The 26,177-nt window shown below is 39.5% G+C and overlaps 1 protein-coding gene across 2 annotated transcripts in view; it reads left to right on the top strand.

Annotated features, from left to right (window-relative positions):
- Positions 1-26,177, top strand: part of Rab27b (RAB27B, member RAS oncogene family) — a 134,956-nt gene that overhangs the window by 51,722 nt on the left and 57,057 nt on the right. Inside the window, exon 1 of one of the 2 annotated variants that reach the window (XM_070029097.1) lies at positions 23,534-23,806. The exons of the other annotated variant lie outside the window; for it this stretch is intronic. The gene's annotated coding sequence lies outside the window, so the exon portion shown is untranslated. Of the gene's footprint in view, positions 1-23,533; positions 23,807-26,177 lie in introns of those variants that run through there. 2 annotated transcript variants of the gene reach the window in all.

Here is a 26,177-nt window from a genome sequence, read left to right as displayed (position 1 = left end):
GTCTAGCTATAGTTGAAAGTGAGCTTGTAGTAATGCTCAAATTTAATGCCAATATGATAGGTTCTGCCTAGCCTTGGCTAATTTCATGTTTATGAATTAATCTCTAATGTTTACAAATACAAATCTAACTAGCATCTCAAAATCTGGTCCTAATATTCAAAATTATTAATTGAATTCTTGCCTCTATGATTACTCATATCATGATCATCTAATTCTAGTCACAGCAACTTCTGGTAGGAAAACATTTACTAAACAATGTATAAATGAAATAAAATAATAAGTTGCCATTATTTAAAGAATTGGGAACTGCTTGTAGAGATCCACAGCTTTTTGAAAAAATGTGAAACATTCTCTTTTATTCATAATATTTAACTTAAATAATATTTAAAATTAAGTCCTAGCCTTTTCTTATGGTGACAGACTATGCAAACAGCTGCTTTTATTTTCTAGTGACTTAAGTCTGGAATTTAATAAGAAGCAAGTATTAAAGCATTGCATAGAGAGAGCATCTAAAGATTCCTAACCCAGGTTGCTCTGTAGACTCACCTAAGCAATGACTGATGGCTTCTCTGGAAAACCAAAATAATTCACATTATTTATTTTTGTAGATTTGTTGAAAATTATCTTTATTTGCATAATGATTTCTGAACCAACTTATTTCCTTCTCTTCCTCCAACGATGCATTCATGGTCATCATATCTTATCCTTTCAATACTAGTTGTATTGAAGATTGAATATTTTTGTTCTTTCATAAAGATTCTGCTTTTATGGCCGTGATGAAGCTGAACATCGATTTCTTTCATAATTACCTAGATGGGTTCTAATGTGAGAACCACTGATGCATTCTGCAATCTAACACTTGACTTCTATCCTTTGCTCTGTTCTTTGTGTCCCTCTTTCCCATTCCTGTTTATATTGAGAGCTCATTTCTCCTCTCAATAGGTTCACAATTCAATTATTTACTGCTTCCTGGGACTCTGAAACACAGAGACAATCTTCCACCACAGAGGGAGCTGAGCACGGGGGCACCCTATTGATTTGCAATGTGACTAATATTTCTAATTTTTTGACATCAAACATATTTGCAGCCCTATGAATGTCAGCAAATAGACAAATAAGTCTACTGGAATTGACTAAATTCTTAAAAGAACTATACGAGTTTGGTATTATTGGTCTTACAGATAATAAACTACAACTTTATATTTAAAATGCTACATAAATTTTCCCCTAGGGTTTAAGATGTAAAACCCATACCATTAAATATGTACTGTGTTTCAGGCTGGAAACTTAATATGTATTTTTTTGAGACAGGGTCTCTCTATGTAGTCCTGAATTCATTAAGCAAACTCAGGATGACCTTGACCTCAAGCCACCTGCTTTAGCAGGCAGGTCTAGGATTAGAGGTATATGTCACTACACAAGCTCAAAAGGAATATTTTACTTTAAAAGCAACTGTTAATACTTAGTACTTTTTCTTATAAGAAAAGAAAGCTATATTTGTGATATATAGTGGAAGAAGTAACAGCAATTATTTGTGAGTGGAATTGTGGTTAGATCACCACCCAAAGACAACTGAAGAAAATCAATTACATTATAATCTATGAAATCTTCCCCTCCTCCTTCCCTCCCTCCCTCGTTCTCTCCCTCCTTCCTTCCCTCCCTCCCTCCCTCCCTCCTTCCCTCCCTCCCTCCCTCCCTCCATCCCTCCCTCCTTCTCTCCTTTCCTCCCTCCCTCCCTCCCTCCCTCCCTCCCTTCCTTCCTTCCTTCCTTCCTTCCTTCCTTCCTTCCTTCCTTCCTTCCTTCCTTCCTTCCTTCCTTCCTTCCTTCCTTCCCTTCCCTTCCCTTCCCTTCCCTTCCCTTCCCTTCCCTTCTTCCCTTCTGCTTCCTTCTTTCCTTTTTTCTCTTTCTCTCTCTTTTTACTTCTCTATCCCTCTTTCTTCCTGTCTTTCTTTGGTGTAGTGCTGGAGATCAAACTCAGGCCTTCACAACTTCTAAGAATGCAATTTACCACTAAGCTATATTCCTAGCCCCTCAGCTTTTCTTTTACTTATGAAAAAGTAATGGTCTACCTTCCTTTATATTTTTTCATTCTCTTTGGTAGTTATATTCCACACTACACTACATTTTTTTGGGGGGGGGGTCCAGTCGTGGGGCCTGAACTCTGGGCCTGGGCGCTGTCCCTCAGCTCTTCAGCTCAAGGCTAGCCCTCTACCACTTGAGCCATAGTGCCACTTCCGGCTTTTTTCTTTTTGCTTATGTGGTGCTGAGGAATCGAACCCAGGGCCTCATGTATGCAAGGCAAGCGCTCTACCACTGAGCCACCTTCCCAGCCCCCACTACATGGTTTTTAATAAGATATATTTAAGTAAATTTTGATGAGTGGATATTTGGGTTATTTTCAATGAGTTGCTATTAGAAACCATATCATAATGAACAGAATCAAGGTTTATCTTTATTTATTGATTCAACTATTTCCTTAAGATAATTCTTTAGATATGGACTAATGTGGGAAAGAATGGGTATATGTGAAATTTGATACAGATTCTAGATTGCAAAGAAATTAGCATTGACACTACTGGTCAGTTTTGAACATTGTTTTCTTTATCATCTTATGAATAAAGACTGTCTTATTTTAATGTGTTTCTATTTGACTGTCATTGTGACTTCTTTTTTGCAGCATTTTGCCTTCTTATTTTGAGATTATCTGCTTGTATGTTTTTGTTGACTGGTCTGCTGGAGTATTTTGTACACTGGCTAGTTGTAATAATGGTATAGATTAGAGGTATTGAGATCTTGGATGGACCTTGATTCATCTCACATTTCACCATCAATGAATGTCATGCTGTTACGAGCATTCATTTTGCAGTTGTAGTCATTTTCTGTGGCTCCCACTTAGCCTAATGTCCACTTTCTAACTGCTGCCTATTCTATCGTGTCTCTACTATCAGCTCATATATAATAAATAAGGCAATAAACCTGGCATGATGAGCCAGTGGTCCATATACCATGTCCAAGTTACTGACATTTTTTTTATTTCACTCGTGGAGTGGCTTTAGTTTTTTATTTGTTTGGTGTTTAAATTTGATTAGGTTTTCAACCTCATAAAAGTGATTTTCCACCACTTACATAAATGATCACAGTGCTGGCTTTACAACAGCGTACATTACTATTGATAACCCAGAGTCCTCCCTCTCTTCAACAATTGCGATACTTGCCATGAAGGTACCCAGGTTCGCTGCCCAGCCCTTCACAGCCAGCGTTATACTGACTCTTGCATATTCTTGGCAACAGGGACTTTTCAGGCCCCAAGCTACTGACATTTGAGCCACATAACTGTTTCTTGGATTGGGAAGCTTCCCGGTGCATTTTTAGATGTTTGGTAGCATCTCTTGGACTTCTACCCGGAAGATAGTGATGGTACATCCTTTTCTACCTAGTGTGACAACCCCACGTGTTCCTTGCCACTACAGATTCTCCTGGAAAAGTCTGCAATGGTGGGACTTACCTGTTACTCCCCATCATTCATGGCATCCTCCTAGCTGCCCAGTTATTTGGAGTGTGGTATACAACTGCAGACAAGTGATTTGGGGGTTGGAGTACAAGAATCAAGAACAGCCTTTTCTCAGAATACAAGGGCCAGAAGGGAGCACCAGAGACATCCAGCTCCTTCCTGAACACGTTATATGACTACACAAATCTCTAAGCTACAGAACTTCATTTTTATCTGGAGGCTGGCCACAGGAATAAGGCCAGGGGTTAAAGTTATTCGAAGATTAAAAGAAACTTGGTGCTGCCTAAATTCTCAGAATAATCTTAAGTGTTCCTGGAGAACCACTGTGGACTTTTTATTTTTTATAATAGTATCACAGGAAATGCATTTTCCTTTCTAGCCACAGTTGCCTATGGAGGAAGAAAAGAATTCCACAGAATGAGAACACTGAGGCTTTGTCTTTGGGCTGAGTTGTCTTCTTTCCTTTGTTCCTTTGCTCGATGAGAAGATTGAAGCTAGGTGATGTTTAGGATGTTGCTCCTGTGCCTTCTGTCTTTCTGTTGGCCTTTGCCGCTGGTTCAGTGTCTGCTCCTCTGACTGGGGTGTGATGGTTCAAGATTCAATATTTTGTGAGGCTTGTTCAAGAATTCCCTTCATTTATGTTCAAGGCGGGTCCTTTTAGCTTTAACTGGGTGTGTAGACTCATCAGTACTGTGAGATTAGATATCTCTGTGCAAATGCACCTTGAACAATTAAAAAATATTTTTGCTATGTGATTTCATTCTTCCCTGTTTTACTGTAGTGTTGTAGATATTTTTTTTTTTGTTTCCAATTTCTTTGCCATTCAATGGAACAAGACTAAGGAGAGTTTAAGTGTGCAGACTCAACCTGCCATCCAGAACCAAGAAAGGGTATTCCTTGGTTGGGATGCAGAATTTCAGGATGCTTTTTGCATATTTTCTGAAATTTGAAGTAGCCTCTGTGTGCAATAAAATCAATAAAGTTCTATGCAGCATTCAGTGTCACTGCAGCACATAAACTAGTTGATGACTAGTGCTGATTTGGAAAGCCAATGTTAGTGCTGAAAATACATTGTTGGCAGTAAGGAATGGTAGCTTTACCAATTCCTCCTGCATAGTCCTTTTGCTTTGGAACAACATTCATTTATTTTTAGTCTCTTACTCAGTTAATGGTTATTGAGTGTTTATATTTGCTCCTGACAGTGGAGCTACAATACCCGAATGAAAAGAAAGTAACAATCTTCCTTTTGTTCTAAACGCAAATATAAAAAAGAAAGAGACACCAAGTAAGGAGGAAAGTAAATAGAGCATACTCTTACACAGCATCAATGTTTACCACGAGCACATCGGAAGGTACAGTGTGGAGAAACAGAGAAACTTGGGAACGTGCTCTTTCAAACTAGGCTATCAGGAGTTCCTCCTAACAGATTTGGGCCAGAGGTCTAAATGGCAGGGAGGAGATGAATGCTGCATGGTTCAAGAATAAGCATAATCAAGGTAGAAGGTATGGAAAGCTTGGGTGATACAGGCCGCTGTAGTCAGAGTGGAGGGAGAAGGGGCAAAAGATGAATCCAGAGGTCCTGGTGAGCAAAGGACATGGGTGTGTGCAGTGTAATAAGCAGCATTAGTGGATTTGGGCTGCTGGATATAGGAAGACAAGAATGGAAGCAATTAAACTGGTTAGGAAATGGCTGCAGTAGTATGGGCAAGACAAGTTGAGGATATGGCATACAACCACATCATGAGCAGTGGAGGCAAGTAGAAATAAATAAATTATGGTGATTTGTCTTATTTTGTTGGAGAATCCATAAATCTTTTTGTCTTTTACCTTTGTATGGTGAGGATTTCACTCTAAAAAATACTCTAGTTCAGTATGAGTGACTTGAAAATCTAGCATAGGTGATTTGTGAGTTTAAGGCATCTTGCATTATCATGCTCAGAAAACAGAGAGCAGATTATTGTTATGAATCGTTAATAAAGTTGAATGTCATCTGAAGGTTAACTTAACCTTCACCAAACAGATATTTTTAACTGTATGAAATAGAAGTCCCAAAACTGCAGATGAAATTTCAAGAAGTTGGATCTTACATTGAACAATAAAGGCATTTCAGAAAAGTACTTCATTTGACTCTTTAGAAATTATAATTTAACATCCCCAATGCATGGGTTGAATAGATAAACACTGCTCCATCAAAATTATTTATTATTTATAAGTTGAGACAAACACATTACGGTAGACCTGATTTTATCTCATTTTATTTTATTTATTTTATTTTATTTTATTTTTTTGTGAACATACTGTACAGAGGGGTTACAATTACATGGGCAGGATAATGCGTACATTTCTTATCAAGCATTGCAGCCTCCTCCTTTGTTTACCCTTCACATCCCTTCCCAGCCTCTCCCCCCAATCCTCCCCCCTCCCCCCCTCCCCCCGCACCAACTTTGTAAAGCTCGTTTTCGACATGACAACTTGTACTTCTCATTGTTGCAACAGGTCTACCTGTATCCTTAAACGACTTGTTTTTCCCCATCTCCTCCACAAGTTATACTGACATCAAATATAGTGAAAGCAGGGGTTATACTGTGGGGGAGGGACATACAAAGCAACAAAGAAATAATCTTATAAATGCGTTAGAAACAAATGCATGAAAGAAAAAAACATTTAAATACATATCTAAGGGGTCATTTTCCTAACATCACATTATGTGACCTTTTCCGCTTGACTCATACATATACTAGATATTGCAAATAAGGGAAACCATGGGACCTATGTTTCTTTGGACCTGGCTTACTTCACTTAATATGATTTTTTCCAAGTTTTTCCATTTCCTAACAAATGGGGCAATGTCATTCTTTCTGATGGAGGCATAGAATTCCATTGTGTATATATACCACATTTTCTTGATCCATTCATCTACTGAGGGGCATCTGGGTTGGTTCCATATCTTAGCTATGGTAAATAATGCTGCAATAAACATAGTTGTGCTGGTAGCTTTAGTGTGTAAACATTTGGGTAAACATTTGTAAACATTTGGGTAAATGCCCAAAAGTGGGATTGCTGGGTCATAGGGGAGCTCTTCATTTTATTTTTGTGGATTTAGTTACCCTTATCAAACTTTAGTCTGAAAATACAATCAATGGAAAATTCAGAAAACAAAAAATACGTTTTAAGTACTTTTATTATAACACATTATTATACTTACTCTATTGTACTGCTTATTTTATTAGTTTCTCTTTGTCAGTTTATTGGCTTCTTTTTGTAGTTTCTCATATAATTTTTAGTTCAGACGGTTAAAATGAAAATTTCGAATTCAATTTTATGAACATAATGTTTAAGGAAAACAATGACAGATATAAAGTCTGAACATACATACCTTTTCTACTCACAATTGTGTTTATATGAAAAATAGAAATGATAAAAGGACAAATAGTATTCAATTTCAAAGTCTCCCAGAAAGCTATTTTTAACCACAGGTTACTATACACTTAAGAATAGGAAATTTTAAAGTCAAACTTCCAAGTTACTTAATTGTATTACATTTTCATTCCCCCTTTTCCTTAATGCACAGGCAGGAATCCAGCAGAAGTAGGGTTAACTTGTCCATATCAATAACTTTGATTAAATTCAGGATGGTTTTAGAAAGCTAAATCGAAGGCATCAGAAGAGCATCCTATATTTCAGCTTGTTTGAGACACTCATAAAATAATCTGTCTTGAGTACCCCTTTTCTCTTGAGCAATCAGCTAAAACAATAATTTGACAGAAAGATGCCTTTAGATGAGTTTGTGCAGGAAAAACAGTGTGTACAGGGTTCAGTACTAGCTGCAGGTTTAGGTAGCTGTGGGGCAGAGGGGATGGGCGGCAGAGAATGGAGAGAATCTCAGTACAGATAAGGGGGATGATGTGCCAACATACACGTGAAAGCACTGTTGCTACCTATCTGATTGAACTGCCCCATTGTGACCCGTTGTGATCGCAGGGAGTGATATGTTCCGTCCACTTGGTTTGCTTGCACGCTGCGGGACTTCCCTCAGAGATAGGAGACAGTTTGCTGCTGCTTCCTTTTACTGTTCCTGGGGCCACATCCTGTGCTCTGTGGAGAGCCCGTTGTTCAGATGTGATGACAGATAAGCAATGTAATGGGCCTTAGGTCAAGGACTAGAAAAGGAGGCTAGTATTTGAGTCTTTGTAACAGATCCCGTCTTATGGAGAATCCTAGTGGAGCATGGAACTCTTTTGTGTGTGTGGCTTTTTGGTGTGTGTGTGTTGGGGTGGGGGCACAAAGGACTGATTACAGAGCTGAGCTCTCTCTTTTTATCTCCTGGCTTTTCTCTTCACGTTGATTTCAAGCACACTAAGGAAAAATGGGGAGGAAATCAAAATATTTGTAATGTTCTCACACACCGTTATTTCTTTCTCACCTATGTTTTTGGATGCTTGCATGTATGATTCAGAAATTATTACAGGAGTTTATTAGAATGATAGTTATCATGATTTGGCAGTGCAGACCCGCAATGTTTCACACTTCCGGTGTGATCTGGTCCTATGGAACCTGTTAGGAATAAGATTGTCTTCACCTGTGTGGACTTAAGAAAAATGACATTTTTAAGATTCCTGTCAATCAGGATAGGCTGAAGGGACTGGGCAGTGTCTGGTGAGGTCTCCTGTTATTCCAAGGCTGTTTCTGCCAATTTGATGTGCTTTTAACAATGTTTAAAATATGCCCACTCTAACTGATTCTAAAGCTTCTCAACTAAGTACCACAGGTAGCCACAAAATGTCCTTGTTTTTAGAAAGCAAACTTTCTACCAAAATAAAGATACTAGAAATAATGTTTACTTGAAGAATAGGTTTTGTTTTAATGGCTCGATGACTCTAACTTCTAATACTAATGTGAAATATCTACAGATTGAAATTCTTAGACTAAAAAGCATATGACATGTATACAGCCCTGTCTATCTTTCGCTTTGGACTCTTAGCTCTTAACCATTGTGAAACAGGTATGAGTTAAGTCGGAGGGAGCAAGTGTCCAATAATACTGAACTGCGACCTTTGCGTGGATTAATTTAGTTCTGTTGCCTCGTGTGAATCACAAAAGAAATTTCAAGGTCTTATTTTTTCAATTTCTATGGCAAGAATAGCATGGAACTTAACAAATGTTAAGGAATCTAGTGTTCTTCCTCTATTACTAATTATAAGGAAAGCGAGAAATGAGGATCGTCTCTCTTGCAAGCAAGGAGTCAAGAAGTAATAGCAATCTCCTCCCATCCACTGGGCAAGTCCATAGCAATTGAACACATTATCTCCATAAGAACGACCATTTTGTTTTGCTTACTCATTGTGGTTGGGCATAATTTTTTTTGCTCTTGCAGAATATCAGTGGATCAACTTGGCAGTGCATACAAAATTGATTCCCTACTATTCTTCCAAGACTGTTTTCAAGGAATGAGGGAGTTTCACATTAAGAATCTATATGCAATCTTTCCAGTCCTGGGACCTTTTCTTGATCTGGTATAAGAAAATCTGAAATAATTCAGATGTTAAAGGATCAGTTCAACTTAGGGTTTTCTATGGACTAGAATTTTTAGAGAAAGCAAGAGTTCATGGAAAATTATGGGAATATGGAAAGCATTGGCACTACTCAAAATGATAGATTTGGTGTTTCAGCAACATTGAAGTGAAAAGAAATTTATTCTAACCAGCTCTGAGGAAATTGGTTGCTGTAGAGAATTTACATTGGAAATTACAGTGAGTGAAACATTGGGTTTGAAAAGTCGATTGCAAATAAAATGCTAAAACAAGGATACAGGATGACCCATTGTAACAATGAGATGTACAAGACACTATGTTGAAAATGAACTTTACAACTTGCATGGAGGAGGTGGAGGGAGAAGTTGGGGAGGCGGGGAAGGAAGGGATGGTAGGGGAAAAATAAAGGAGGAGGTAACAATGCTCGATAGGAAATGTACCCATTACTCATGTAACTGCAACCCTTCTGCTTTACAATAAAAATATATTAAAAAAAGAAAAGTTGATTGTATGTGTATTGAATGCTAAGGAATTAAGCCAAACTTTGAGAAATAACAGGACATGAAAAATTTCATTGAAACAAACTAATATAACTGAAAGTAACAGTTATGAAAGAATTTATACTGCATGATTGCATTTAGTTTAAGGGGTTGCTGTGGTGCTGGGTTTTGAAGAGAGGGCTTCATTCTTGAAAGGTAGATGCTCTACTCTTTGACCTACATGGTAAGTGTCCATTTGATGAGTCCCCATTTGATACTCTGGGAAGAGAAAATAGATTATGATTACAAAAGGGTTGAGTCAGAAAACACTGAGGAAGTTTTAGGGTTAATGGAGTTACTCTGCATATTGATTCTATGTTTACCTAGACTTGTAGAGTTATACATAAAAGGGTCAATTTTATTAGATTTCAAGTACATTTTAAAAACAAGAAAAAATGTATTTATGGAATTATTTGGAATGAAGAGTAGGATGAATACTATAGGAGCAAATGGAAGGATTATTGAAAATTTAATACCTCAAAAGCAGAATCATGTTTCAACCCTAGTAAGAAATATATCACAGGATAAAATATAAATACAAATTCAAGACTATGTCATTTTGGTGCTAAATCATATATTTGGATTGGGTTTCAGGATGGTTTCGTAGTTACTATCAAGACAAGATCATTGATGGATGGAAAAATGATTAATATCATGTTTACAATAACAAAACATTAAAAAATTCTCTGCATGTCTTTATGGACACTGACTTGAGGTGAAGCCCTTCCTGGAGACTGACCATTGTCTGTTAGGAGGGGACAGATGTGTTGGACAAGCTTTGTGGAAATTCTCACCATTTCTTCCTGAGAACAAAACCTCTTCAGGAATCTGGAGCCTCACAAAACTGACTGCAGCAATTTGACTTCTATTTCCAAGTCCTTAGGCTGTGACAAACCCAGTTCATTTCTTAACTCTGTCAGTGTGCATATCACTTGACTGTCAGTTCTGGAAACAAGTCTATTTTGTTAATGCTGCTTGTGTGTGGACGATGACACCGTTGTGCCACTGGTGATCTCTTGGGGGTGATGCTCCTAGGGCTTTGTTCTTGAACCTTCTTTGGGGCCCAGACCAGGTCACCCATGTCAGTGTTGTTCACTTGCACTCTGGGGAATTCTGAAAATGGAATATTTCTTTTTTTATTTATTTTTTATTGTGAAAATACTGTACAGAGGGGTTACAATTACATGGGCAAGATAATGAGTACATTTCTTATCAAGCATTGTTGCCTCCTCCTTTGTTTCCCCTTCCCATCCCTTCCCATCCTCCCTCCCCCCCCCCAATCCTCCCCTCCCACCAAAGTTGTAAAGTTCGTTTTCGACATGACAACATGTACTTCTCATTGTTGCAACAGGTCCATCTGTATCCTTATTTAAACGACTTGTTTTTCCCCTTCCCTTCCACAAATTATACCGACATCAAATACAGTGAAAGCAGGGGTTATACTGTGGGGGAGGGATGTACAAAGCAACAAAGAAATAATCTTATAAATGCGTTAGAAACAAATGCATGAAAGAAAAAAAACATTAAAATACATATCTAAGGGTTCATTTTCCTAATATCACATTATCTGACCTTTTTTGCTTGACTCATACATATACTAGATATTGCAAATAAGGAAAACCATGGGACCTATGTTTCATTGGGATTGAATTAATTCACTTAATATAATTTTTTCCAAGTCTTTCCATTTCCTAACAAATGGGGCAATGTCATTCTTTCTGATGGAGGCATAGAATTCTGAGAATATTTCTGTGCCACCAAAGGACAATATAAAAACTATAGCCTTGGAGGGAGAGGAAGGAAGAATCCGGAAAACACCTTATTACTTTGCCTTACTACTTTATCACTTTATGGGATATCATTTATCTCTCAGTACAGGAACGCATATTTGGTCTTGGTATTACCAATCTTGATCTTGTCCCTAGTCTGTTTTTATTTTCACAAAAGAGGAGCTTTAATTTTATACCAATTATATGCTAATCATTGATTTAAAAACTCCAGCCAACAACTAGGAGAGTTTCCATACTAGTAGAAATAAAGATAGCATATAAACACAAACAAAATTACTTATTCATTATATACATTGCAACATGCACTTTTTTTTCTTTCTTTTTCCTTTCTTTTCTTTTTTCTTTTTTTGCCAGTCATTGGGCCTGGCCGTTGTCCCTCAGCTCTTCAGCTCAAGGCTAGTGTTCTAGCACTTGAGCCACACCACCACTTCTGGCTTTTTCTGCTTATGTGGTACTGAGGAATCGAACCCAGGGCCTCATGCATGAGAGGCAAGCACTCTACCACTGAACCACCTTCCCAGCCCCGCAATATGCACTTTTTATTCATTGTTTATTGCTTAGCCCTTTATGTATTATTTATAAGCACCTGGGGAGACTCAGGAATGCTGTGGTAGCAAGAAATCCTGAGTTCTGAGTTGCTTTCTCTCTAATTCATGTAGAGCCAAGAGATCCGGGCAATATTACAGGCGGCTGTGATTCAGTGTGGCCCAGACCTGAGACACAAGCTGCCCCCAATTGTAAATGTTTCTGCCTGAAAGTGACATCCACTGCTTTTCTTCATATTTAATTGGCCCAAACCAATCATAGAGCCAAATCAGACTTCAAAGAGCAAGAAAGTGTAAATATTAATGGCCAGAGAGATAAAGAAGTATGAGTCACTGAAGAATATTAGAAATCTCTTATTATTTATCCACAAATGGGATGTCGTGTACCAACTTTTTCAAACAAAGCCAACATACTAGTGAATATGTTAGAAGCAATGAGTTTATGACTGATGACAGAGTTGTTGTTGACCAAATTAAATCAACTTACCCTTTCCAATCTCTAGTCAAAAATGTAAAATGACTATCTTGTGTACACAGCTTCACACATACACCTTACACAGCTTCTAGTGTTCAAGATGATCCACACAGTTCGACTCCATTTTTATTATAATAGCGGGACTAATATAAATACTAATCAAAATAACAGAAAAATGTAGAAAGTAGTCATAATCAATAAATATCTGGCAGTGCTCAGAAATGAGAAAGCCTTTTCAAAAGACAGTTAATCATGTAAATTAGTCCATGATAAGTTTTTTGGGGGAAGTTTTCCTTCCCAGTTTTAATGTGGCTTCTATGAATTAGTATCATTGCAATTAATGTGTATGTGTGTTTTCCAATTTTTTTTTTTGTCAATCATGGGGCCTGAACTCTGGGCCTGAGTGCTGTCCCTCAGCTCGTCAGCTCAAGGCTAGTGCTCTACCACTTGAGCCACAGCACCACTTCAGCTTTTTCTGCTTATGTGGTGTTGAGGAATGGAACCCAGGGGCTCATGCGTGCAAGGCAAGCGCTCTGTCACTGAGCCACCTTTCCAGCCCCTGTTTTCCAACTTTTAGTAGAAAGTAATAGCTTATTTGATTATTTAAGAGACACTTAGCTCTTACCCACATTGCTTTCCAGGGAGAATTATAACTTCAACATTATTTACTATTTTATAAGACCTACTTTGGCCAATGGTATGTGATGACAAGTAACCAAAATATTATTGAGCATTAGCCTTAGTGACATTGTTCATTTTTTCATGTGGTTTGATTCTGAAGTCCACCATTAGAGTGTGCACTGAAGAGCTGTTGTTCCTTTCACCCAGTCCCAGAATGAGAGTTCTGAACAGTCCACATACCTGAGGGAGCAGCTGTTTAAGCAGGATGAAAATTGTTAAACAGACTTGAACTTGGCCTAAAGCCTAGAGTCCAGAGTCCAGACTATAGCATAAACCAGACACGTTCAGCCGATAGATAGACAAGTTAGTGAGAGAATAGACATTGGATTAAGCCATGGAGTTTAGGAGTGCTTTATTACAATGCATTGCAGGAAAAGCTGAGCTGATGTCTCACACAAGACCAAGTTGTTGGAGGTTGTTACTTAGAAACAGTTTAGTAGATGAGATCAATTAGGAGTTATGTACATAAATACAACTCCACCTTTATTGAGCATTTACTTAAATGACTAGGTAATATAAGATCCCACTTTAAAAAAATGGATCATTAGGGGCTGAAAGGTGGCTCAGTGGTAGAGTGCTTCCCTTGCATGCATGAGGCCCTGGATTCGATTCCTCAACACCACATAAGCAGAAAAAGCCGGAAGTGGTGCTGTGGCTCAAGTAGTAGAGCACTAGCCTTGAGCTGAAGAACTGAGGGACAGCGCCCAGGCCCAGAGTTCAGGCCTCATGACCGACCACAAAAACAAACAAACAAAAAAAAAAACAAAAAAAAACAAGGATCATTAAGATTCCTTTCTTGAAAATTTGAACTACTTTTACCTGATTGCTATGCAGAAATTGTGCCCGTGTATGCATAGATAATAATATTCTGGATTATGGTAATTTCCAAAAAGCTTAGAAAGTTGTGTTTTATTATTAATGAATGATTTGATTATCATAATTATATTCTTGTAACAGTCGTTTTTCAGCATCACAATTAAGTGTAAACTTTGAGAACTGACCTAAAAATGCTGTTGAAAATATACCATAACCATAAGCAGAAGAACAGTCCCTATGGTGGAGCTCATACTGAACGTGTTAGAATCAGAAGGGAGAAGAGTCTAAACTAATAGATGATGGTGTCATTTCTTTAAGGGGCTGATATTTAAGCATAATTTTATGGCTTTGTTGCCTGTTTTGACACTTTTATTGGAGTGTAAATGACATATAATAAGCAACACATAATGAAAGGGGACAATTTAATATGTTTTGACACATGAATATATTCCTGAAAGCCTTCACCACCATCAAGATAGAGAATGTATCTGTCATCCCTGAAGTTGACTTTTACCCATTTGTAATCCCTCACGAATTCCCTGTTTATTGTTTGCAAAAATGACATGCTGTCTAGCATTCTGGAGAAAGCTGTGTTCTTCCTGAAATATTTATGAAAAAAATGCCTGACAAAGCATTTTTACGCATGCAACACTATGAAGTAGACATTATTTTTACACTTGAAATAATCTTTTATTTTCATATCTTTACCTGCCTTGTGATGTATAGTTAGATCTCTTATATAAAAGATTAAACAAGGAACTTGAGGGGTTAAGATACTTGTCTGAGCTAATATGGGTCTGAAATTCAGACCCAAGTCCTCATGAAATTTATCTAGTGTGTGACTCACAAAAATCAGGAAGATGATGGCCCCTGTGATTGTAGCTGCTATACTTCTTTTTTCTTTTTTTTTTTGTTCGGTCGTGGGGCTTGAACTCTGGGCTTGGGCACTGTCCCTGTGCTCCTCAGCTCAAGGTGAGCACTCTACCGCTTCAGCCACAGCACCACTTCCGGTTTTCTAGTGGTTTATTGGAGATAAAAGTCTCACGGACTTTCTGCCCAGGCTGGTTTTGAACCGTGATCCTCAGATCTCAGCCTCCTGAGTAGCTAGGATTACAGGCATGAGCCACTGGCGCCCGGCTCTGTAGCTGCTATACTTTAAGACCCAAAATCATAACTCGTTAAATAATCTTTGTATCTGCGTATATTTTCCATTATTTTTATACACTTGGTGTTGAATGCATGCTACCTGACCTAATACATTTCATATGTAAAGGAAATACAGAGCTATTATATTATGGAAATTTACATTCTTGTGCTAAGTTATTCCTGAGAAATGTTTCCTAAACTTTTAGGTGGAAAAGGAGATGATTTACCTAGAACATTCACTGGATTCCTGTATTTTGACTTCTGATGTACTGGTATTTCTTTTCTTTTCTCTCTCCTACATTCCTTTTCCTACCTTCTTCCCTTCCTTCCTTCCTTCTTCCCTCCCTCCCTTCCTCCCTCCCTTCCTTCCTTCCTTCCTTCCTTCCTTCCTTCCTTCCTTCCTTCCTTCCTTCCTTCCTCTCTCTCTGTCTCTCTCTGTCTCTCTCTGTCTCTCTGTCTCTCTGTCTCTGTCTCTGTCTCTGTCTGTCTGTCTGTCTGTCTGTCTGTCTGTCTCTCTCTCTCTCTCTCTCTCTCTCTCTCTTTCTTTCTGAACTCAGGGCCTGGGCACTGTCTTAGAGCTTTTGTGCTCAAGTCTATTGCTCTATCACTTTGAGCCACACCCCCATTTCTGGATTTCTAGTAGTTAATTGGAGATAAGAGTCTCATACACTTTCCTGCCCTGGCTAGCTTTGAACCTCGATCCTCAGATCTCATCCTCCTGAGTAGTTAGGGTTACAGGTGTGAGCCACCAACACCCAGCTAGTGCCTGGGTGCGCAGTGTCTAAACACTGAGCCTCTCGGGCTCTGGGTACGGGCCAGCCCCTCTCCTCCATGTCTAACGAGATAAGTAGAGCTACCTGTGCTCATATGATCCAACTTCATTTGTTCAACTGCACACTTCAGGACAGACTACACCTTTGAATTTTTAAATAAATATTTAACAATCAACAGGATATACCTTCTCCTGTGAGCTACATACATCTCCTCCTGAAGTCAGTAAAAGGACAAGGATTGTTAAACATATAATAAAACATACTGTGTATTTTTTCAAGACAGGTGTGACAAGAATAAAACCACCACCAAGGGAAAATATTAACATTCTGGAATTAAATTCATCATTTTGGCCTACGTACCTCAAGGTGAACTAACCGAACTAGTCCTTTCAGTTACCTGAAACTGTTGCCACAAATAGATTATACTGGAGGATACTGAACGAGGTGATGTTAGCTGGTGGAGAGTTGACTGTTCCTTGTGATGGTTAGAATATAGTTTTGAAAAGCATAGGCACCCATTAAGGGCCTGGAAATGCTTTCTGGTCCCCAAGCATCAACTTGAAAGCCACCAGTCAAGGCCAAATCACAATAATCATGGGATATATCTGTGCCAAAATGTCTGAGGGATTAACTCATAAGGAGTTAAATGTTAATTTTTTTAATGTTTTGGTTAGTTATTGAGAACATAATGGTTTTAAGCAAATGTTTTAGATTTAAAAAAATTTTCAACTTAAAGACACAGAAGATCTCTCATTTATTTTATCTTGACAGTGACAGACTCATGGAGGAAGAAGAGGTGATGAAAGTTAAAAACATTTGCAATTAATGAGAGAAAGTGGATTGGATTCTGAGGCCAATATTAAAAGATCTTAGAGCTCCATTAAGTGCAAGTTTGGGCTGTGTGTGGGTTTTATTTTTTTATGATTGCTACATATCCTACTTGGCTACTAATGAGCTGAGACAAAACAGATGTCCAGCAACAGCTCTGTCATTTATTTCTGTGTTTTGTTCCTCTTACGTTTAAATCCTAGGACAGAGAATTGTCAGTGAGCTTACCTGTAATTATAACAATTTCACACTAAAATACTGTGAGGGGTTGACGGTCCTCTTTCTAGTTTTCATTGGGGAAAAATAACACATGAACATTTATGCCACTGTGTCTCAAAAACATACCTTTTATTGTAAATCACACTTATGTTGAAAGTCTGATAGTGTTTTGAAACATTTTCACAAACTTTTTATTCCCATCTTGTACTATCTCAGCTATGAAATATATGAAGCAGAACAGATAAGAATCTGTACATGCCGGTGTTCACACATACTATTACGCATTCAGATACACAGCTACATTTATTGCCATGTGTGACACTGTCACTAGACATCAAATAGATTGCATTCCTTCCAGCAGGATTAGTTTTTATTAATATAATTGTTCTTCAATAATTTATCTGGCATTGCCATTGAACTCGATTAAGCAATGTTGTGATGGTAATTATGTCTACAGCTACAACGTTCTATCTGTAGACAGGATATACTGTCATTCACAGGTAGAATCCTGGCATACCCCCAAACTGTGTGTGACCTGAGAAATCAGAACATGTGTAGACACTACATAATAGATATTAATGAAACGACATAGTCTTTATTAGCATGCTTGACATAGTCTTTATTAGCATGCTTCTTTAACATGGAAAGGGAGAATCTGACTATATCACAATAATCTCCATGTGAGGTCCCTGGGCAGCTTCAGGTCACATTCTAAGAGACCGAGGCAAGGTGAGGTTGAAAGTGGGAAGGTTATGACCTGATGTTTGAGGAGATGCTTTAGATAACAATCACAGAGACATATTCAGTTTAGCACCTATAGCTCAACTGGATGCATGCCTTCAAAGCCATTTGCTAGTAGACGTCTCCTAAGCATAGGTACTTCTTGAAGTCACATCCTTGGTAGTAGGAGAAACTAGCATGGCCTCGAAGTCTGGTCCTGTGGTGTTTTCGTCATGTTGTATGTGGCGTTTCCTCTGACGGGGCAGGGGTTGATTTTTATTTGTGATTACTCAGACTGCACAGGAGCTGATGATCAACAGGCTGGGTAGGCACACCCATACATGCCTGGCAGGCAAAGCCAGCCTACCCAGGCATCATGGAACAGGTTAGCTGGAAATCTCAAGGCACAACAGTGTGGAGTCAAGGGAACTTTTACCAAGGATTTTGCTGTTTGACAGGCTGGACCATAACCATAGGACATCTTAAGGTCACCAAGGATGAGTCAGAGTAAAGCAAAGGCATTTGCTATCTGAAGCTTGCAATTACTTATTTTCTCTTAAAATATCTTTCTTCTTCCTTCTTCTTCCTCATTCTAATCACCACATCTAGCCAAGTGCTAGACACAATTGCTTACTTAATAAGTGGCCGAATAAACAAATCAACAAGTAAAATTCTCAAGTCTGACTTGATTCCACTTCCCAAATTCACTTTCTCTGCTAGCTATTGGTTATTCTATATAAAAACTGTCTTATTATTAAAGTGTAATGTCATTGAAACAAATAACTTATGCTTCTCTATGCCCATTTGAAGGTTACTTCAAAACTAATTGTATTTTTTATTAAGAAAATACATTTCACAGTTTATAATGGAATAAAACAATGTTAAAGGTCTTAGAAAGTGCCAAAGACTTTTTCTTAAGCCCCAGTTTCAATGCCTTCAGTTCTCAATGGAAAACTTTTGAATCTTTTAGTGATTTCCTGTTTTTCTAAATAGTTTATTTGTCCTTCTGTCTTTTTTTCTTTATTTGGGGTACTGGGCATTAAATTTAGGGCCTCATGCCTGCTCAGGAAGCACCCTAACACATGAACTATCCCCTAATCCTTTTGCTTTTAGTTTTTCAGATAGGGTCTCACCTGGATAGCTTCAAATCACTATCTTCTTACCTCTGCCTCCTAAGGAGGAGAGATTACAGGATTGCACCACCATTCCTAGCTCTGTTGTTTTGTTGTTTGACATCTTATTATCAAAGTTCAGGATTTAGCTGACACACATACATAAGCAGTGTTTCCATTCTCCACCCTCTCTCTCTCTCTCTCTTTCTCTCTCTCTCTCTCTCTCTCTCTCTCTCTCTCTCTCTCTCTGTTTCTATCCCTTTATTATCATTTACAGTTAATTCTTTTGTGAGTCTTCTCATTGTGATCATATCCATATCTGAAAGAAGTAGTACTCTATCATATATTTTTTCACAACTTTTTGTTTTTCCTGGAGTTGGTAAATCCTTTGAGATTGTAGGCCTTGTTAGGCCACGTTAGGCCAACAGAAAATTTCTCAAAATTGCTTGCAGATGATCTTTAAAATTGAAACCGTCAGGACAATGAATTTCTGTAACAATCCCAACAGTGTCAGTGGTTTTACGAGTTTGTTTCTTGCTCCTGTCACAGTTCAACAGGTAGCAACAGTTGAGGTTTCTTTGGAAATAATCATTCAGGGTCACCAACTTCTTTTGCTCAGCACTTTCATGTGTTCTGGGGTCTCAGTGCTCTTTGCTGGTTTTTGTTGTTGGTGGTGGTGGTTTGTTGGCTTTTTGCTCCTGAACACAAATCAGAACAAGAAACTTGAACGTTCTGAATTTCATCAGTTTCTCTTTCTTAATGTATTAGCTTGTTTGGAGCAGAGGAGCTTTTCTTTTAAAATGGTATACAGGAAGAATATTTTTTGAGTCCTTGAAAGTATAAAAATGGTTTTATTTATGAAGCTGAAACATATCTGGTATACAATTCCAGGTTCAAAATTAATTTATTTTAGAGATATAAAGGCATTCAAAGAAACATCTGGATCTATTATTATTATTATCATTATTAATTTTGTTCTAAGACCAGGACTTGAACTCTGTATCTGATACTTGTTTTCATTCATTGGCTGGTATTCTACCACCTGAGTTATGCCTCCAATTCTTGGATTATTATTGGTCTTGTATTTTTAACTTTACATGCTACTTTATTTTCAATTAATCAATCAATCAGTTAAATAAAATGTACTCTTTTTAACATGCAGAACTTTTGATTTTCACTTCTGGAAATTTTAAAATATTATTTCTTCTATTTTTAAAAATCTTTTCCTGAATAGAAATAACCATTTCCTATAACTTTCTAGGATTGCTGATAGTAATATTTTTTGTATATATTTTGTATATATATTTTGTATAGATTTTTGTTATAATCCAAAATTCTCTTATCTTAATCTTCTCATGGAGCTTTTAGACTCTTACATTTTTTAAAATATATTTATAACCATCAGAACAATCAAAGTCCAGGGTATTTTCAGCCCCAGCTAAAAAAAGGCCCATCCTGTTAGCAATTGCTCTCAAACTGCTTTTCTTCCCATTCTCCCATGATCAATAATCTACTGTCTGTCTCAATGGATTTGTCTGTTTGGTATTTTTCAGATAAATGGAATCATACAACATACAGTTGGCATGTGCTTTCATTCATGTTGCATACTGCGATCAAGGTCCGCCCATGTTTTAGTCTGTGTCAGTACTTCATTCCTTTATAGGACTGAGTCTTATCACATGGTGCAGATATGGTCTTTTAAATTTTTGAGTATATTTTCAAACTTAAAGGTTTTTTTTGTCTTTTTTTGGTCTTGTATATATTTTTTCCATTTTCTCTGAGAACAGTAAAAAGCTACGTGCTGGTTCATTTGCTTGAATCACAAATTACTCTAGTTTTTAATTGTCTAGAAAATAAAGCTCTAGTTCCTTGGACATTATGTTAGCAGAGGGAGGAACATGTGGTTGGTTGAGGGCCTGGCAATGGGGAAGGACAGTGGGAGTCTGAGTCTTCAGGATTCTAGCTGAACTCTGTGCTTTCTCCATGCAGGCATTTTCACCACCTAAACTTGAGCCTGCTGGGCTCAAGTAGAGAGGACTGGCTTGCTTCTTGCCTGCAGTTCACAGTGTGAACTCTGCTTTTCCCAATCAAACACCAGCCTCTAGCTGATTTATGTTCTTGGAAAGATTCACTGTAAATTCATTTATTATCTGTTGATGTCTCTTTTCCCTTTTTTCTCTGTGGCTTCAAATACTTTAGAAATTCATTTACTCTTGTGTGAAAGGAGTTTAAAGAGAGATGAAACATGCGTGATCCATTTGTTATGTTAACTGGAAGTCTCCCAAGTATATTTTACTCGAGATGTTTGACTGAATTAGGCAGCAATTACATCTATTTAAGATGAGCTTTATCAACTCTAGGTACATGAAGACTTTTTTCGTTATCACCGGTATCACATTGCATGGTGCTGTGCCTTGATTTTCCTGAATTTTGTTTGTGTCAACTGTAGCTGGTTCAGATAGCCTTCATGAAAGGGAGAAGCATTTCTCTTGTGTCCTCCACCTTCTTCTCCATCTGGGAACCCACCACTCCCCAGCTCTGTCAGATCAGGCACCAATGGCTCTGAACCTCAGAACCTGAAAGACAGGATTGTATGTGGCAAGTCTTTCTAGCAGAGTTGTCCCTGAAGGTTTGGTCGTTCCCCATCAGTGACACCCTTAACCATACTTATGTCGGGAAGGAACAAGGAGAGGCCATGGTGAATGTGATAAATTTTCTCATGGAGGCAATCCTTTTTTTTTTTCTTCCCAGAAATACTAGGGAGGCAGCAAAAGGTAGTGGTGACCATTTCTTCTGTGTTCAGAAGTAGTAGATTGGAGTTCCACCTTGACAGGCTTCCATAATTCTGGGTCAATGATTGGGCTATTCCCAACCTGTTTTCTATTTCAAAGCCATGTTATGACACTCAAGTGAGAAGATCTAAGGGCAAGGCCTTTGTAAACTTTTTGCATATAGGACATCATAGCTATTAGGATTAAAGTGTAGTTTGCATATTAAGTAGGTAAAGAAAATGAAATATCCTATAGCACGAGGAATTATTTAAAATCAATGTGTATATTCAGAATGGAATTGAGATAGTATGACTTCTTTGATTTTGATTTGGGCCCAGAACACAGACATATTATATATGTAGAGCATTGATAAATACAAGGAAGACTTACCATCTACATAGATACCCAGTATATATTCTTTGGGAGAATGGAGTGCATTAGATATGGTTAAAACAGTAACTGTAGCCAGCATATCTATAGAACCAACTGTGTTCATATTGTACCAGACACTTTAATGACACACTCAAGTTACAATATATCCATGGAGGAGTATTACTATACCCATATTCCAGATAACACTGAGACACAAGAAATAGAACTTCTTTCATAGTTTCCCAGTGGCGTGGAAAGAAATCTATGGGAATGATTTTTTTTCTGATACTCCTCTTCATTATCTTGACATTGTTTCTGTGTGGTTTTGTGTTTGTTTGTTTGCTTATTTATACTGCGTGCATGTGTGCATGCATGCTGTCGCTCTGCCTCTTCCAGAGAGATTTCCTCACCGACAGCGGCATCTCCCATACTCAGTTTGTAAGCGTCAAAACTGAGTCAAAATGAAAATTTTACACCATCATCTGATCTATGAACGTGAATGCAAGCATGGGTGTTCGATATTTTAACGTTTTCTCTTACCAGGTAACTGGAGGGAATGGGTGGGGTTGGGACAGATGGGGGAAAAAGGGAGAAAGGATGACACTGATCAAGATGCATTGTACCCCTAAACGGATATTGAACTGAAACCCCTTTCTGTACATCCATGTAGAGATAATTTTACAAAGAGAGAGAAGAAAGCTTTCTTCCAAGAGGAATAAGTCGATCGCAATGCTATATTCCACACGTGTTCTTACCTTTCCCTGATTCCAGAGAAGGGCTGTCAGAGGACATCTAAAATGGTATACCCGCAGTGGCCAGCCAGGATCTGTGCTTTGTGGGCTAATCTGAAGTGTTTGGAGCTGGCCACATAGTAGGTACTTCATAAATATTTCTCCCTGACTGGGCTTGCTCATTACTTTAACAATTACTGAACTGATCTCTGAACTGGCTTTACAACGCAGGGACTCTGGGATGTTCATACGCAGAATGAATATGACTTTGAGAATGCAGTCTCTTTCCAACTGACCTTTCTCTGCTCCCCACCGGCAAGCCCCTACTCTTTACAAGTACAAAGACCCTCCCCCACCACCATAATCCCACAATCCCCTCCTCTGAGACAAGCGATGTCTGGAAACTAGTCTCTGCATCTCTGCCCTGGGCTCTGGGAGTGAGATGTCACCGAAAACAGAGAAAACAAGGAAAGCTGAGCACCAGGGGCTCACACCTGTGGTCCTAGCTACGTGGGGAGGCTGAGATAGGAAGATCAAAGTTGGAAGCCAGCAAAGCAGGAATGTCGGTGAGTCTTATTCCCAGTTAACCAGCCCAAAGCGGGGTGCGGGGGTGGGGGGTTCGGGGGGGGGTGGGGTAAGAGCCAGCTGTGGAACTGTAGATCAAGTGGTAGCCTTGAGCAGAAAACAAGAAAAAAGAGCCAAGGGACAGAGTCCAGGCTCAGTTCCAGCCCCCATCCTGGCCACAAACAAACGAGTAGATATACACATAATAAGCCACCGGGCTGGCTGCGAAGGCTCCGCGCCCCGCGGCCCCGCGGCCCCGCGGCGTGGGGATTTCATCGGAGCCCGGTGCGTGTCTGAGTCTCCTCGCAGCCTGAGAGTGAGTCATTGGCCGGGCTGAGCCGGGCACATCCGCGTTGGGACGCAGACACGCCTTCTTCTCACACAAACCTTCCTGATCCCTGACTCGGGTCCCGCCGGACTCCCGGGCTGGTGCTCCCCGCCGCTGCCACTCGCAATTCTGAAGGACCGGGGGCCGGGGACCGCCCGGCGTCGGGGCGATCCGGAGCCACAGGTTGGGAGCGGTGCCCAGCCCCGTCCCCCGCCCCCCGGCTGAAGCTGACCTCTGGCTGGGCGCGCGGTGGCCACCCCGGAGTCCCGGGGCTGGGAAGGGCAGGAAGGAAAGGGAAGGAGACGGCACTGAAATCCGACACCAGCTTTCCGGCCCGGGAACCCCACAGGCTGGTGAGTTGGGGGACGGAGGCGGGCTGGGTGGCAGATCCGGCGGTGCCACCCACTCGGGGCGCTGGGGCCGGGTGGAGAGCGCAGGCCTGGAGATCCAGGGCCCCCTGGCCCCGTGGGGACCCGCTGGGGATGCCCACTGCACCGCTCTCCTGCGCCCCCCACGCCCCCAACCCCAAACTCCTGTTTGGGTGTTTGGTTGGGGAGCAGGGGAGGTGAAAAAAGCAAAGCAAAACAAAAACTGGGCACTGCCATGCGTGTTTCCTTCCCTCAGTGTCTCAGAAAACAGTGATTCACAGGAAGGGGCATGATGATGGTGTGTTCAGAGTTCCACTCGGGGAGAAAGGACTGGCTGTGGCTGGCCAGGCAGGTGACAGGATATTTCTAGGTGCTTCTGTGGGGAAGTGGGGGGGGGGAGGGTAGGAGGGAAAGGACTCAGAGACTCAAGAGTCATTTCAGTTGTCCAAGGTTTTGCTCAGATACTTTTGAATTCCGATTCTGTGTTGCCTCTGTGTGTGTGTGTGTGTGTGTGTGTGTGTGTGTGTGTGTGTGTGTGTGTGTGTGTGTGTGTGTGTGTGTGAAATCACAATAAACTCCCTTGCAAGATCGCCTCCACTCAATACAGTGTTATCTAATTAAGCCTCCGGAAACTATTGAGGCAGGTGAAGTGTAAACAGAGCCGCCTTCCTAGGAAAAAGCTGTTGGGTTAAAGCAGACACACCTGTAACACGTCTGTCACGTCTGTCAAGACTTCCTATGTCAAGACTTAACTCTCAGCCTCCAAGACTGCAGGTGTGTGAATGGTACTTCGTTAGGTCGTGGCTCAGCAAGGAACAGGCCGTTTCGGGGTTATTAACCACAGAAATGATTGTTTAATACTTTCTTCAGTAGAAGCTGTGACTTTTGGGCTTCGTTCTGCTGCAAAGAGAAATGTATTCTTCTCCCACTTTAGTTGCATTTACCCTTGTTATTTTAGGTAGAATATTCATGGTGTTTAGCTATCAAGTTTGAATTTGACAGTGAAAAAAGGCATGTCATTAGCATACTACAAGCTCAAGCTACTGAACACTCAACCTACTGCAAAGTCCAATTTTGTGCTTCCAAAGCAAGAGTGGTACCTGGCTTGAGATCCCTGCAACATTGCTTCCTACTTTGCCATTCCTGCAGGTGTCAGGGAATTCCTATGGATGGGCAGGAGAATGGCTACCGCTACTTCCGGTGTGGGAGCCTTTCCTGCTTCTGATCTGACCATGGCCACCCCTAGGATGTTACCATCGTAGGAAAACAAGACATTTCGGTGGAAACTGGATGAGCCTGTTCTTACAGATGCCAAACAGGATTAAAGGGAATCTGTCAAATGTGAGAGCCAGCCACCCATTTCCCTTGTCATAGGTCATTTCTAGAACCGGAACATTTGACCTGATAGGGAAGTGAACCCAACAATAGTGATGTTCTTCACTCTGTGACACACCACCCTAGATGAAAATCTGTCTTCTAGTTTCAGAATAGCCATTCACTTATTCAATCATTCTTCTGGAAACACAAATGTCATCTCTTTTCCACCTTGATTTTTGGAAATTTTTGATTAGGTTTTGGTCTTGCTGGTCAAAACAGCATAAAGGGTAGACAGAAAGTTTGTCTCCCAATTATTCCTTGCTATAGTATATGTTATTATATATTAAATTAAATATGTTATCTTGTTATGACATGTAATTCTTGGTATAACAGGTTTCTTGTGTTGATTTGTCAAGGCTGGTTAACCAATAATTCAGCATTGGAGCAATTAATTGTAATGTCAAGATGACTGAGCTCAATTGCAATAAAAACAGGCAGGGCAAACCAGATGTTCCCATGGAGAGATGGCTCTCAAAAGGGAATGATACTTTATTTCATGATTACGTATAGATGGAATTTAATTAATAGAAGTTGGAAGCAGCAGCAGCAATAAGCCTAATAATAAACCTGGTATAAATTTTGCACACAGAAGGGAGGGCATTACCTAATTTATTCCAAGTCCTTCATGACCATTATTCATGCTTTGTAAATATTGATCTTTTCTCATGAGTCTTAAAATGAAGAACACCTGTCTGTATTAACAGTACTGAGAGTATGTTGTTATAGCTAAAACAAATCTTTAATAAGTTCCATCTTTTAACTAAAAATAAATAAATCTTCAATATGTTTGTTCAACAATTCTCTCTCTCTCTCTCTCCCTTTTCTTTTCTTTCTTTCTTTTTTTTTTGGTTGGTTGTGGGGCTTGAACTCAGGGCGTAGGCACTGTCCCTGAGCTCTTCAACTCAAGGCCAGTGCTATACCGCTTGAGCCACAGTGCCACTTCCGGTCTTCTGGTGGTTAATTGGAGATAAGAGTCTCA

The sequence above is a fragment of the Dipodomys merriami genome, unplaced genomic scaffold, assembly GCF_024711535.1.
Source record: "Dipodomys merriami isolate MVZ:Mamm:240054 unplaced genomic scaffold, mDipMer1.0.p SCAF_2, whole genome shotgun sequence".
NCBI lineage: Eukaryota > Metazoa > Chordata > Mammalia > Rodentia > Heteromyidae > Dipodomys > Dipodomys merriami.
Note: the sequence above shows the minus strand (reverse complement) of the source record. Positions and strands in the feature narration are given on the sequence as shown.